This window comes from Triturus cristatus, chromosome 5_2, assembly GCF_964204655.1.
Source record: "Triturus cristatus chromosome 5_2, aTriCri1.1, whole genome shotgun sequence".
In the NCBI taxonomy this organism is placed as follows: Eukaryota; Metazoa; Chordata; class Amphibia; order Caudata; family Salamandridae; genus Triturus; species Triturus cristatus.
Genome location: NC_140588.1, coordinates 553,566,374 through 553,578,509, shown reverse-complemented (window position 1 = coordinate 553,578,509; position 12,136 = coordinate 553,566,374). Strand labels below are relative to the sequence as shown.

The window sequence follows — 12,136 nt, the reverse complement described above, 5'->3', positions numbered from 1 at the left end:
TAATATTTTTCAATGAAAGATAAGTTGCCCCCTGAGGCAAATCTCTTCTGTCAAAATGGAAAGCTCACCCTGGTACGGGAGGGTGGATGGTGTCGTGGTTAGCACTCTGGACTCTGAAAACAGGGATCTGAGTACAAATTTCAGTGGGACTTATCTGAACATTACAATTTTCTTTTCCATTCAGTTCTTAAAAGTTTTATTTGGAACAACATCACATTTACTTATAAACATGTAAAAATCAACCTGTACATATGTATCTCTGTATATATAGCTATATGTCTCTGTATATTTATAGGAACATATAAACATATAGATTATAAAAATAAATATAATTAGTGGAGGTGAAAATCATGAACAGTTGTTGCCTCTCAGCATTTGAAACATGAGTTTCTACTTCTTTCTCTTTTATATGTCCTGAAATTGAGATAGTCACTTTTTACTCATTATTGATCCAACAATACAGTTGATGTATACAAAGCATATCATATGATTTGTGAATGAAGTTCAAAAATGAGAATTTGATCAGTACCTGTCATGCCTCCGACCAAAAGCTTATATTTTACTATTGGAGATCAACTGTTGTAAATCAGCATGAAAAACATTTTCTTTTCACGATTTCCATACTAATATAAAACAACATTTTTACTAGCTGAATGAGATCATCATTTGGGTTCCTCTATGTCTGATTGAAGAAAACTTCTCATTCAAAATGTGCTATTTTCGCCTTATCAATAGCGGGAAAGATTAAAAAAGTGATGCTGTGAATCACCCGTCTGAAATGCGTTTGAGAAAATCAGGATATGATTTTATAATGGCTAACTACTTTGTGAAGAAATTTGACGTCAAAGTATTGTAAAGTTTGTATTGATGTAACTTGTTCAAGCTGATGGACATTTTGAAAGCATTCAATAATTGACTCTTTCAACCTACTGGTGTTGGATTTGAGCTATCAATGAACAAAGATGAAGAAATGGAAAAGCTCAAGAGTAATAAAAAAAGTCCCTCCAAGGTTTCAAATCGGATCATTGGATGCAAAGTCCAAATTGCCAACCATTGCTCTATCGAGCCACCCATGCAGGAGACAGAGACATTGCTTCAGTAGTCTGGAAATGTAGACTGTTTTATTATGCTACAGGCAAAGATGAACATTGTGATATAACTTTTATATTCAGATAAACATTTGAATATTTAACACTTTTATAGAGAATATAGCTGAAAAGAATCAAATCACATTAAATCTCTATCCACTATGACCATTCAAATGAGATATCTTTTTATCAATATAAGAGAAGGACATCACTGATGCGCTCTCTTTTGTCTCAATGGAAAAGGCACTCTTGTGTGAGAGTGTTCCATGGTGTAATGGTTAGCACACTGGACTCTGAATCCAGCGATCCGAGTTCAAATCTCGGTGGGACCTACTACAATTATGAGATTCACTGTTTAACTCATTTTTTAGAATTTGGTCTAGAAAAAACCTAATATCAATGTTTTATACTGATGCGTATGAACGCATAAGTATGTATAGATGCATACATAGCTTTATCCATCTAGATAGCTGTTAGACAATATGAACATATCAATTATTCATAAACATAAATATTGAAGCTGAACCTAGAAACTGTTCTTTCACATCCACATTGTAAACATGAGTTTATTTTCCTTTCTCATCTATATGGCCAGTAATGAGATAGTTCATTTTTGCTGATTTCTTAGCTGACAACATGCTGGACTTACACAGTGCATTTCATTGTGAATTTCTTTGAAAGTGAATTTCAGATTCACACCTTTGACATGTCTTTCAAAAGATTCAACTTTATTGGTTGTGGATTTACTGTTGAAAATCAGTGTGTAAAATCTTTGTACGTCTGAATTTCAAGATTATTATTCAAACTGCACATCTTCGGTCCCCGTAATACAAAGTTTGACTCCTCAAGTTTTGTTTTAATGAATGCTTTGCAATTAAAAAGTTCCTTGTTCCCCTTATCAATAACAGTAAGATTTTAAAAAGTAATGTCGTGCATCAGGCCCCTGTGATGAGTTTGAGAAACCAGAGTGAGTTTGTAAAATCTCTCATTAGTTTGAGCCATTTAGTTTCCAGGTATTGTAAAATTCTATTATTTGCTCACATCTAGTAAACTTTTAGAGTATAATCAATACATTAATTTTTCACCCTACCGGTATTAGATATGTGATATTAATGAATACACTTGAAAGAAAATGATTTGGTCAAGAGTCATAAAATGGTCCCACCGAGATTTGAACTCGGATCATTGGATTCAAAGTCCAAAGTGCTAACCATTACACCATGGAACCTCCCATGTGAAAGGAGTGCAAACTGCTGCAGCAATGTGGAAATGTCAACGTTTTTAATATTCTACTGTCAAAGAGAAACTGAATTGGATTGCTTTCCTATTCTGGTAAACTTTTGCATATTGAACTATGTTGGGGAAGGATGTTGCCCAAAAGACTCAAATAACGTTATAACTCTGTTGAACAGTGGTTTTTATGTGAGATAATATTTTTCAATGAAAGATAAGTTGCCCCCTGAGGCAAATCTCTTCTGTCAAAATGGAAAGCTCACCCTGGTACGGGAGGGTGGATGGTGTCGTGGTTAGCACTCTGGACTCTGAAAACAGGGATCTGAGTACAAATTTCAGTGGGACTTATCTGAACATTACAATTTTCTTTTCCATTCAGTTCTTAAAAGTTTTATTTGGAACAACATCACATTTACTTATAAACATGTAAAAATCAACCTGTACATATGTATCTCTGTATATATAGCTATATGTCTCTGTATATTTATAGGAACATATAAACATATAGATTATAAAAATAAATATAATTAGTGGAGGTGAAAATCATGAACAGTTGTTGCCTCTCAGCATTTGAAACATGAGTTTCTACTTCTTTCTCTTTTATATGTCCTGAAATTGAGATAGTCACTTTTTACTCATTATTGATCCAACAATACAGTTGATGTATACAAAGCATATCATATGATTTGTGAATGAAGTTCAAAAATGAGAATTTGATCAGTACCTGTCATGCCTCCGACCAAAAGCTTATATTTTACTATTGGAGATCAACTGTTGTAAATCAGCATGAAAAACATTTTCTTTTCACGATTTCCATACTAATATAAAACAACATTTTTACTAGCTGAATGAGATCATCATTTGGGTTCCTCTATGTCTGATTGAAGAAAACTTCTCATTCAAAATGTGCTATTTTCGCCTTATCAATAGCGGGAAAGATTAAAAAAGTGATGCTGTGAATCACCCGTCTGAAATGCGTTTGAGAAAATCAGGATATGATTTTATAATGGCTAACTACTTTGTGAAGAAATTTGACGTCAAAGTATTGTAAAGTTTGTATTGATGTAACTTGTTCAAGCTGATGGACATTTTGAAAGCATTCAATAATTGACTCTTTCAACCTACTGGTGTTGGATTTGAGCTATCAATGAACAAAGATGAAGAAATGGAAAAGCTCAAGAGTAATAAAAAAAGTCCCTCCAAGGTTTCAAATCGGATCATTGGATGCAAAGTCCAAATTGCCAACCATTGCTCTATCGAGCCACCCATGCAGGAGACAGAGACATTGCTTCAGTAGTCTGGAAATGTAGACTGTTTTATTATGCTACAGGCAAAGATGAACATTGTGATATAACTTTTATATTCAGATAAACATTTGAATATTTAACACTTTTATAGAGAATATAGCTGAAAAGAATCAAATCACATTAAATCTCTATCCACTATGACCATTCAAATGAGATATCTTTTTATCAATATAAGAGAAGGACATCACTGATGCGCTCTCTTTTGTCTCAATGGAAAAGGCACTCTTGTGTGAGAGTGTTCCATGGTGTAATGGTTAGCACACTGGACTCTGAATCCAGCGATCCGAGTTCAAATCTCGGTGGGACCTACTACAATTATGAGATTCACTGTTTAACTCATTTTTTAGAATTTGGTCTAGAAAAAACCTAATATCAATGTTTTATACTGATGCGTATGAACGCATAAGTATGTATAGATGCATACATAGCTTTATCCATCTAGATAGCTGTTAGACAATATGAACATATCAATTATTCATAAACATAAATATTGAAGCTGAACCTAGAAACTGTTCTTTCACATCCACATTGTAAACATGAGTTTATTTTCCTTTCTCATCTATATGGCCAGTAATGAGATAGTTCATTTTTGCTGATTTCTTAGCTGACAACATGCTGGACTTACACAGTGCATTTCATTGTGAATTTCTTTGAAAGTGAATTTCAGATTCACACCTTTGACATGTCTTTCAAAAGATTCAACTTTATTGGTTGTGGATTTACTGTTGAAAATCAGTGTGTAAAATCTTTGTACGTCTGAATTTCAAGATTATTATTCAAACTGCACATCTTCGGTCCCCGTAATACAAAGTTTGACTCCTCAAGTTTTGTTTTAATGAATGCTTTGCAATTAAAAAGTTCCTTGTTCCCCTTATCAATAACAGTAAGATTTTAAAAAGTAATGTCGTGCATCAGGCCCCTGTGATGAGTTTGAGAAACCAGAGTGAGTTTGTAAAATCTCTCATTATTTTGAGCCATTTAGTTTCCAGGTATTGTAAAAATTCTATTATTTGCTCACATCTAGTAAACTTTTAGAGTATAATCAATAAATTAATTTTTCACCCTACCGGTATTAGATATGTGATATTAATGAATACACTTGAAAGAAAATGATTTGGTCAAGAGTCATAAAATGGTCCCACCGAGATTTGAACTCGGATCATTGGATTCAAAGTCCAAAGTGCTAACCATTACACCATGGAACCTCCCATGTGAAAGGAGTGCAAACTGCTGCAGCAATGTGGAAATGTCAAAGTTTTTAATATTCTACTGTCAAAGAGAAACTGAATTGGATTGCTTTCCTATTCTGGTAAACTTTTGCATATTGAACTATGTTGGGGAAGGATGTTGCCCAAAAGACTCAAATAACGTTATAACTCTGTTGAACAGTGGTTTTTATGTGAGATAATATTTTTCAATGAAAGATAAGTTGCCCCCTGAGGCAAATCTCTTCTGTCAAAATGGAAAGCTCACCCTGGTACGGGAGGGTGGATGGTGTCGTGGTTAGCACTCTGGACTCTGAAAACAGGGATCTGAGTACAAATTTCAGTGGGACTTATCTGAACATTACAATTTTCTTTTCCATTCAGTTCTTAAAAGTTTTATTTGGAACAACATCACATTTACTTATAAACATGTAAAAATCAACCTGTACATATGTATCTCTGAATATATAGCTATATGTCTCTGTATATTTATAGGAACATATAAACATATAGATTATAAAAATAAATATAATTAGTGGAGGTGAAAATCATGAACAGTTGTTGCCTCTCAGCATTTGAAACATGAGTTTCTACTTCTTTCTCTTTTATATGTCCTGAAATTGAGATAGTCACTTTTTACTCATTATTGATCCAACAATACAGTTGATGTATACAAAGCATATCGTATGATTTGTGAATAAAGTTCAAAAATGAGAATTTGATCAGTACCTGTGATGCCTCCGACCAAAAGCTTATATTTTACGATTGGAGATCAACTGTTGTAAATCAGCATGAAAAACATTTTCTTTTCACGATTTCCATACTAATATAAAACAACATTTTTACTAGCTGAATGAGATCATCATTTGGGTTCCTCTATGTCTGATTGAAGAAAACTTCTCATTCAAAATGTGCTATTTTCGCCTTATCAATAGCGGGAAAGATTAAAAAAGTGATGCTGTGAATCACCCGTCTGAAATGCGTTTGAGAAAATCAGGATATGATTTTATAATGGCTAACTACTTTGTGAAGAAATTTGATGTCAAAGTATTGTAAAGTTTGTATTGATGTAACTTGTTCAAGCTGATGGACATTTTGAAAGCATTCAATAATTGACTCTTTCAACCTACTGGTGTTGGATTTGAGCTATCAATGAACAAAGATGAAGAAATGGAAAAGCTCAAGAGTAATAAAAAAAGTCCCTCCAAGGTTTCAAATCGGATCATTGGATGCAAAGTCCAAATTGCCAACCATTGCTCTATCGAGCCACCCATGCAGGAGACAGAGACATTGCTTCAGTAGTCTGGAAATGTAGACTGTTTTATTATGCTACAGGCAAAGATGAACATTGTGATATAACTTTTATATTCAGATAAACATTTGAATATTTAACACTTTTATAGAGAATATAGCTGAAAAGAATCAAATCACATTAAATCTCTATCCACTATGACCATTCAAATGCGATATCTTTTTATCAATATAAGAGAAGGACATCACTGATGCGCTCTCTTTTGTCTCAATGGAAAAGGCACTCTTGTGTGAGAGGGTTCCATGGTGTAATGGTTAGCACACTGGACTCTGAATCCAGCGATCCGAGTTCAAATCTCGGTGGGACCTACTACAATTATGAGATTCACTGTTTAACTCATTTTTTAGAATTTGGTCTAGAAAAAACCTAATATCAATGTTTTATACTGATGCGTATGAACGCATAAGTATGTATAGATGCATACATAGCTTTATCCATCTAGATAGCTGTTAGACAATATGAACATATCAATTATTCATAAACATAAATATTGAAGCTGAACCTAGAAACTGTTCTTTCACATCCACATTGTAAACATGAGTTTATTTTCCTTTCTCATCTATATGGCCAGTAATGAGATAGTTCATTTTTGCTGATTTCTTAGCTGACAACATGCTGGACTTACACAGTGCATTTCATTGTGAATTTCTTTGAAAGTGAATTTCAGATTCACACCTTTGACATGTCTTTCAAAAGATTCAACTTTATTGGTTGTGGATTTACTGTTGAAAATCAGTGTGTAAAATCTTTGTACGTCTGAATTTCAAGATTATTATTCAAACTGCACATCTTCGGTCCCCGTAATACAAAGTTTGACTCCTCAAGTTTTGTTTTAATGAATGCTTTGCAATTAAAAAGTTCCTTGTTCCCCTTATCAATAACAGTAAGATTTTAAAAAGTAATGTCGTGCATCAGGCCCCTGTGATGAGTTTGAGAAACCAGAGTGAGTTTGTAAAATCTCTCATTATTTTGAGCCATTTAGTTTCCAGGTATTGTAAAAATTCTATTATTTGCTCACATCTAGTAAACTTTTAGAGTATAATCAATAAATTAATTTTTCACCCTACCGGTATTAGATATGTGATATTAATGAATACACTTGAAAGAAAATGATTTGGTCAAGAGTCATAAAATGGTCCCACCGAGATTTGAACTCGGATCATTGGATTCAAAGTCCAAAGTGCTAACCATTACACCATGGAACCTCCCATGTGAAAGGAGTGCAAACTGCTGCAGCAATGTGGAAATGTCAAAGTTTTTAATATTCTACTGTCAAAGAGAAACTGAATTGGATTGCTTTCCTATTCTGGTAAACTTTTGCATATTGAACTATGTTGGGGAAGGATGTTGCCCAAAAGACTCAAATAACGTTATAACTCTGTTGAACAGTGGTTTTTATGTGAGATAATATTTTTCAATGAAAGATAAGTTGCCCCCTGAGGCAAATCTCTTCTGTCAAAATGGAAAGCTCACCCTGGTACGGGAGGGTGGATGGTGTCGTGGTTAGCACTCTGGACTCTGAAAACAGGGATCTGAGTACAAATTTCAGTGGGACTTATCTGAACATTACAATTTTCTTTTCCATTCAGTTCTTAGAAGTTTTATTTGGAACAATATCACATTTACTTATAAACATGTAAAAATCAACCTGTACATATGTATCTCTGTATATATAGCTATATGTCTCTGTATATTTATAGGAACATATAAACATATAGATTATAAAAATAAATATAATTAGTGGAGGTGAAAATCATGAACAGTTGTTGCCTCTCAGCATTTGAAACATGAGTTTCTACTTCTTTCTCTTTTATATGTCCTGAAATTGAGATAGTCACTTTTTACTCATTATTGATCCAACAATACAGTTGATGTATACAAAGCATATCATATGATTTGTGAATAAAGTTCAAAAATGAGAATTTGATCAGTACCTGTCATGCCTCCGACCAAAAGCTTATATTTTACGATTGGAGATCAACTGTTGTAAATCAGCATGAAAAACATTTTCTTTTCACGATTTCCATACTAATATAAAACAACATTTTTACTAGCTGAATGAGATCATCATTTGGGTTCCTCTATGTTTGATTGAAGAAAACTTCTCATTCAAAATGTGCTATTTTCGCCTTATCAATAGCGGGAAAGATTAAAAAAGTGATGCTGTGAATCACCCGTCTGAAATGCGTTTGAGAAAATCAGGATATGATTTTATAATGGCTAACTACTTTGTGAAGAAATTTGATGTCAAAGTATTGTAAAGTTTGTATTGATGTAACTTGTTCAAGCTGATGGACATTTTGAAAGCATTCAATAATTGACTCTTTCAACCTACTGGTGTTGGATTTGAGCTATCAATGAACAAAGATGAAGAAATGGAAAAGCTCAAGAGTAATAAAAAAAGTCCCTCCAAGGTTTCAAATCGGATCATTGGATGCAAAGTCCAAATTGCCAACCATTGCTCTATCGAGCCACCCATGCAGGAGACAGAGACATTGCTTCAGTAGTCTGGAAATGTAGACTGTTTTATTATGCTACAGGCAAAGATGAACATTGTGATATAACTTTTATATTCAGATAAACATTTGAATATTTAACACTTTTATAGAGAATATAGCTGAAAAGAATCAAATCACATTAAATCTCTATCCACTATGACCATTCAAATGAGATATCTTTTTATCAATATAAGAGAAGGACATCACTGATGCGCTCTCTTTTGTCTCAATGGAAAAGGCACTCTTGTGTGAGAGGGTTCCATGGTGTAATGGTTAGCACACTGGACTCTGAATCCAGCGATCCGAGTTCAAATCTCGGTGGGACCTACTACAATTATGAGATTCACTGTTTAACTCATTTTTTAGAATTTGGTCTAGAAAAAACCTAATATCAATGTTTTATACTGATGCGTATGAACGCATAAGTATGTATAGATGCATACATAGCTTTATCCATCTAGATAGCTGTTAGACAATATGAACATATCAATTATTCATAAACATAAATATTGAAGCTGAACCTAGAAACTGTTCTTTCACATCCACATTGTAAACATGAGTTTATTTTCCTTTCTCATCTATATGGCCAGTAATGAGATAGTTCATTTTTGCTGATTTCTTAGCTGACAACATGCTGGACTTACACAGTGCATTTCATTGTGAATTTCTTTGAAAGTGAATTTCAGATTCACACCTTTGACATGTCTTTCAAAAGATTCAACTTTATTGGTTGTGGATTTACTGTTGAAAATCAGTGTGTAAAATCTTTGTACGTCTGAATTTCAAGATTATTATTCAAACTGCACATCTTCGGTCCCCGTAATACAAAGTTTGACTCCTCAAGTTTTGTTTTAATGAATGCTTTGCAATTAAAAAGTTCCTTGTTCCCCTTATCAATAACAGTAAGATTTTAAAAAGTAATGTCGTGCATCAGGCCCCTGTGATGAGTTTGAGAAACCAGAGTGAGTTTGTAAAATCTCTCATTATTTTGAGCCATTTAGTTTCCAGGTATTGTAAAAATTCTATTATTTGCTCACATCTAGTAAACTTTTAGAGTATAATCAATAAATTAATTTTTCACCCTACCGGTATTAGATATGTGATATTAATGAATACACTTGAAAGAAAATGATTTGGTCAAGAGTCATAAAATGGTCCCACCGAGATTTGAACTCGGATGATTGGATTCAAAGTCCAAAGTGCTAACCATTACACCATGGAACCTCCCATGGGAAAGGAGTGCAAACTGCTGCAGCAATGTGGAAATGTCAAAGTTTTTAATATTCTACTGTCAAAGAGAAACTGAATTGGATTGCTTTCCTATTCTGGTAAACTTTTGCATATTGAACTATGTTGGGGAAGGATGTTGCCCAAAAGACTCAAATAACGTTATAACTCTGTTGAACAGTGGTTTTTATGTGAGATAATATTTTTCAATGAAAGATAAGTTGCCCTCTGAGGCAAATCTCTTCTGTCAAAATGGAAAGCTCACCCTGGTACGGGAGGGTGGATGGTGTCGTGGTTAGCACTCTGGACTCTGAAAACAGGGATCTGAGTACAAATTTCAGTGGGACTTATCTGAACATTACAATTTTCTTTTCCATTCAGTTCTTAAAAGTTTTATTTGGAACAACATCACATTTACTTATAAACATGTAAAAATCAACCTGTACATATGTATCTCTGTATATATAGCTATATGTCTCTGTATATTTATAGGAACATATAAACATATAGATTATAAAAATAAATATAATTAGTGGAGGTGAAAATCATGAACAGTTGTTGCCTCTCAGCATTTGAAACATGAGTTTCTACTTCTTTCTCTTTTATATGTCCTGAAATTGAGATAGTCACTTTTTACTCATTATTGATCCAAAAATACAGTTGATGTATACAAAGCATATCGTATGATTTGTGAATAAAGTTCAAAAATGAGAATTTGATCAGTACCTGTGATGCCTCCGACCAAAAGCTTATATTTTACGATTGGAGATCAACTGTTGTAAATCAGCATGAAAAACATTTTCTTTTCACGATTTCCATACTAATATAAAACAACATTTTTACTAGCTGAATGAGATCATCATTTGGGTTCCTCTATGTCTGATTGAAGAAAACTTCTCATTCAAAATGTGCTATTTTCGCCTTATCAATAGCGGGAAAGATTAAAAAAGTGATGCTGTGAATCACCCGTCTGAAATGCGTTTGAGAAAATCAGGATATGATTTTATAATGGCTAACTACTTTGTGAAGAAATTTGATGTCAAAGTATTGTAAAGTTTGTATTGATGTAACTTGTTCAAGCTGATGGACATTTTGAAAGCATTCAATAATTGACTCTTTCAACCTACTGGTGTTGGATTTGAGCTATCAATGAACAAAGATGAAGAAATGGAAAAGCTCAAGAGTAATAAAAAAAGTCCCTCCAAGGTTTCAAATCGGATCATTGGATGCAAAGTCCAAATTGCCAACCATTGCTCTATCGAGCCACCCATGCAGGAGACAGAGACATTGCTTCAGTAGTCTGGAAATGTAGACTGTTTTATTATGCTACAGGCAAAGATGAACATTGTGATATAACTTTTATATTCAGATAAACATTTGAATATTTAACACTTTTATAGAGAATATAGCTGAAAAGAATCAAATCACATTAAATCTCTATCCACTATGACCATTCAAATGAGATATCTTTTTATCAATATAAGAGAAGGACATCACTGATGCGCTCTCTTTTGTCTCAATGGAAAAGGCACTCTTGTGTGAGAGGGTTCCATGGTGTAATGGTTAGCACACTGGACTCTGAATCCAGCGATCCGAGTTCAAATCTCGGTGGGACCTACTACAATTATGAGATTCACTGTTTAACTCATTTTTTAGAATTTGGTCTAGAAAAAACCTAATATCAATGTTTTATACTGATGCGTATGAACGCATAAGTATGTATAGATGCATACATAGCTTTATCCATCTAGATAGCTGTTAGACAATATGAACATATCAATTATTCATAAACATAAATATTGAAGCTGAACCTAGAAACTGTTCTTTCACATCCACATTGTAAACATGAGTTTATTTTCCTTTCTCATCTATATGGCCAGTAATGAGATAGTTCATTTTTGCTGATTTCTTAGCTGACAACATGCTGGACTTACACAGTGCATTTCATTGTGAATTTCTTTGAAAGTGAATTTCAGATTCACACCTTTGACATGTCTTTCAAAAGATTCAACTTTATTGGTTGTGGATTTACTGTTGAAAATCAGTGTGTAAAATCTTTGTACGTCTGAATTTCAAGATTATTATTCAAACTGCACATCTTCGGTCCCCGTAATACAAAGTTTGACTCCTCAAGTTTTGTTTTAATGAATGCTTTGCAATTAAAAAGTTCCTTGTTCCCCTTATCAATAACAGTAAGATTTTAAAAAGTAATGTCGTGCATCAGGCCCCTGTGATGAGTTTGAGAAACCAGAGTGAGTTTGTAAAA

The 12,136-nt window shown here is 33.6% G+C and overlaps 7 non-coding genes across 7 annotated transcripts; 3 read left to right on the top strand and 4 right to left on the bottom strand.

Annotated features, from left to right (window-relative positions):
• Positions 1-2,244: 2,244 nt before the first annotated feature.
• TRNAQ-UUG (transfer RNA glutamine (anticodon UUG)) lies at positions 2,245-2,316 on the bottom strand. Its single transcript has one exon. It is a non-coding gene; the product is annotated as a tRNA-Gln (tRNA).
• Positions 2,317-4,761: 2,445 nt separating this feature from the next.
• Positions 4,762-4,833, bottom strand: TRNAQ-UUG (transfer RNA glutamine (anticodon UUG)). The gene has a single exon. It is a non-coding gene; the product is annotated as a tRNA-Gln (tRNA).
• Positions 4,834-6,381: 1,548 nt separating this feature from the next.
• On the top strand, positions 6,382-6,453 carry TRNAQ-CUG (transfer RNA glutamine (anticodon CUG)). Its single transcript has one exon. It is a non-coding gene; the product is annotated as a tRNA-Gln (tRNA).
• An 825-nt stretch (positions 6,454-7,278) lies between these two features.
• Positions 7,279-7,350, bottom strand: TRNAQ-UUG (transfer RNA glutamine (anticodon UUG)). Its single transcript has one exon. It is a non-coding gene; the product is annotated as a tRNA-Gln (tRNA).
• Positions 7,351-8,898: 1,548 nt separating this feature from the next.
• On the top strand, positions 8,899-8,970 carry TRNAQ-CUG (transfer RNA glutamine (anticodon CUG)). Its single transcript has one exon. It is a non-coding gene; the product is annotated as a tRNA-Gln (tRNA).
• An 825-nt stretch (positions 8,971-9,795) lies between these two features.
• On the bottom strand, positions 9,796-9,867 carry TRNAQ-UUG (transfer RNA glutamine (anticodon UUG)). Its single transcript has one exon. It is a non-coding gene; the product is annotated as a tRNA-Gln (tRNA).
• A 1,548-nt stretch (positions 9,868-11,415) lies between these two features.
• Positions 11,416-11,487, top strand: TRNAQ-CUG (transfer RNA glutamine (anticodon CUG)). The gene has a single exon. It is a non-coding gene; the product is annotated as a tRNA-Gln (tRNA).
• The last annotated feature ends 649 nt before the right edge of the window (positions 11,488-12,136 follow it).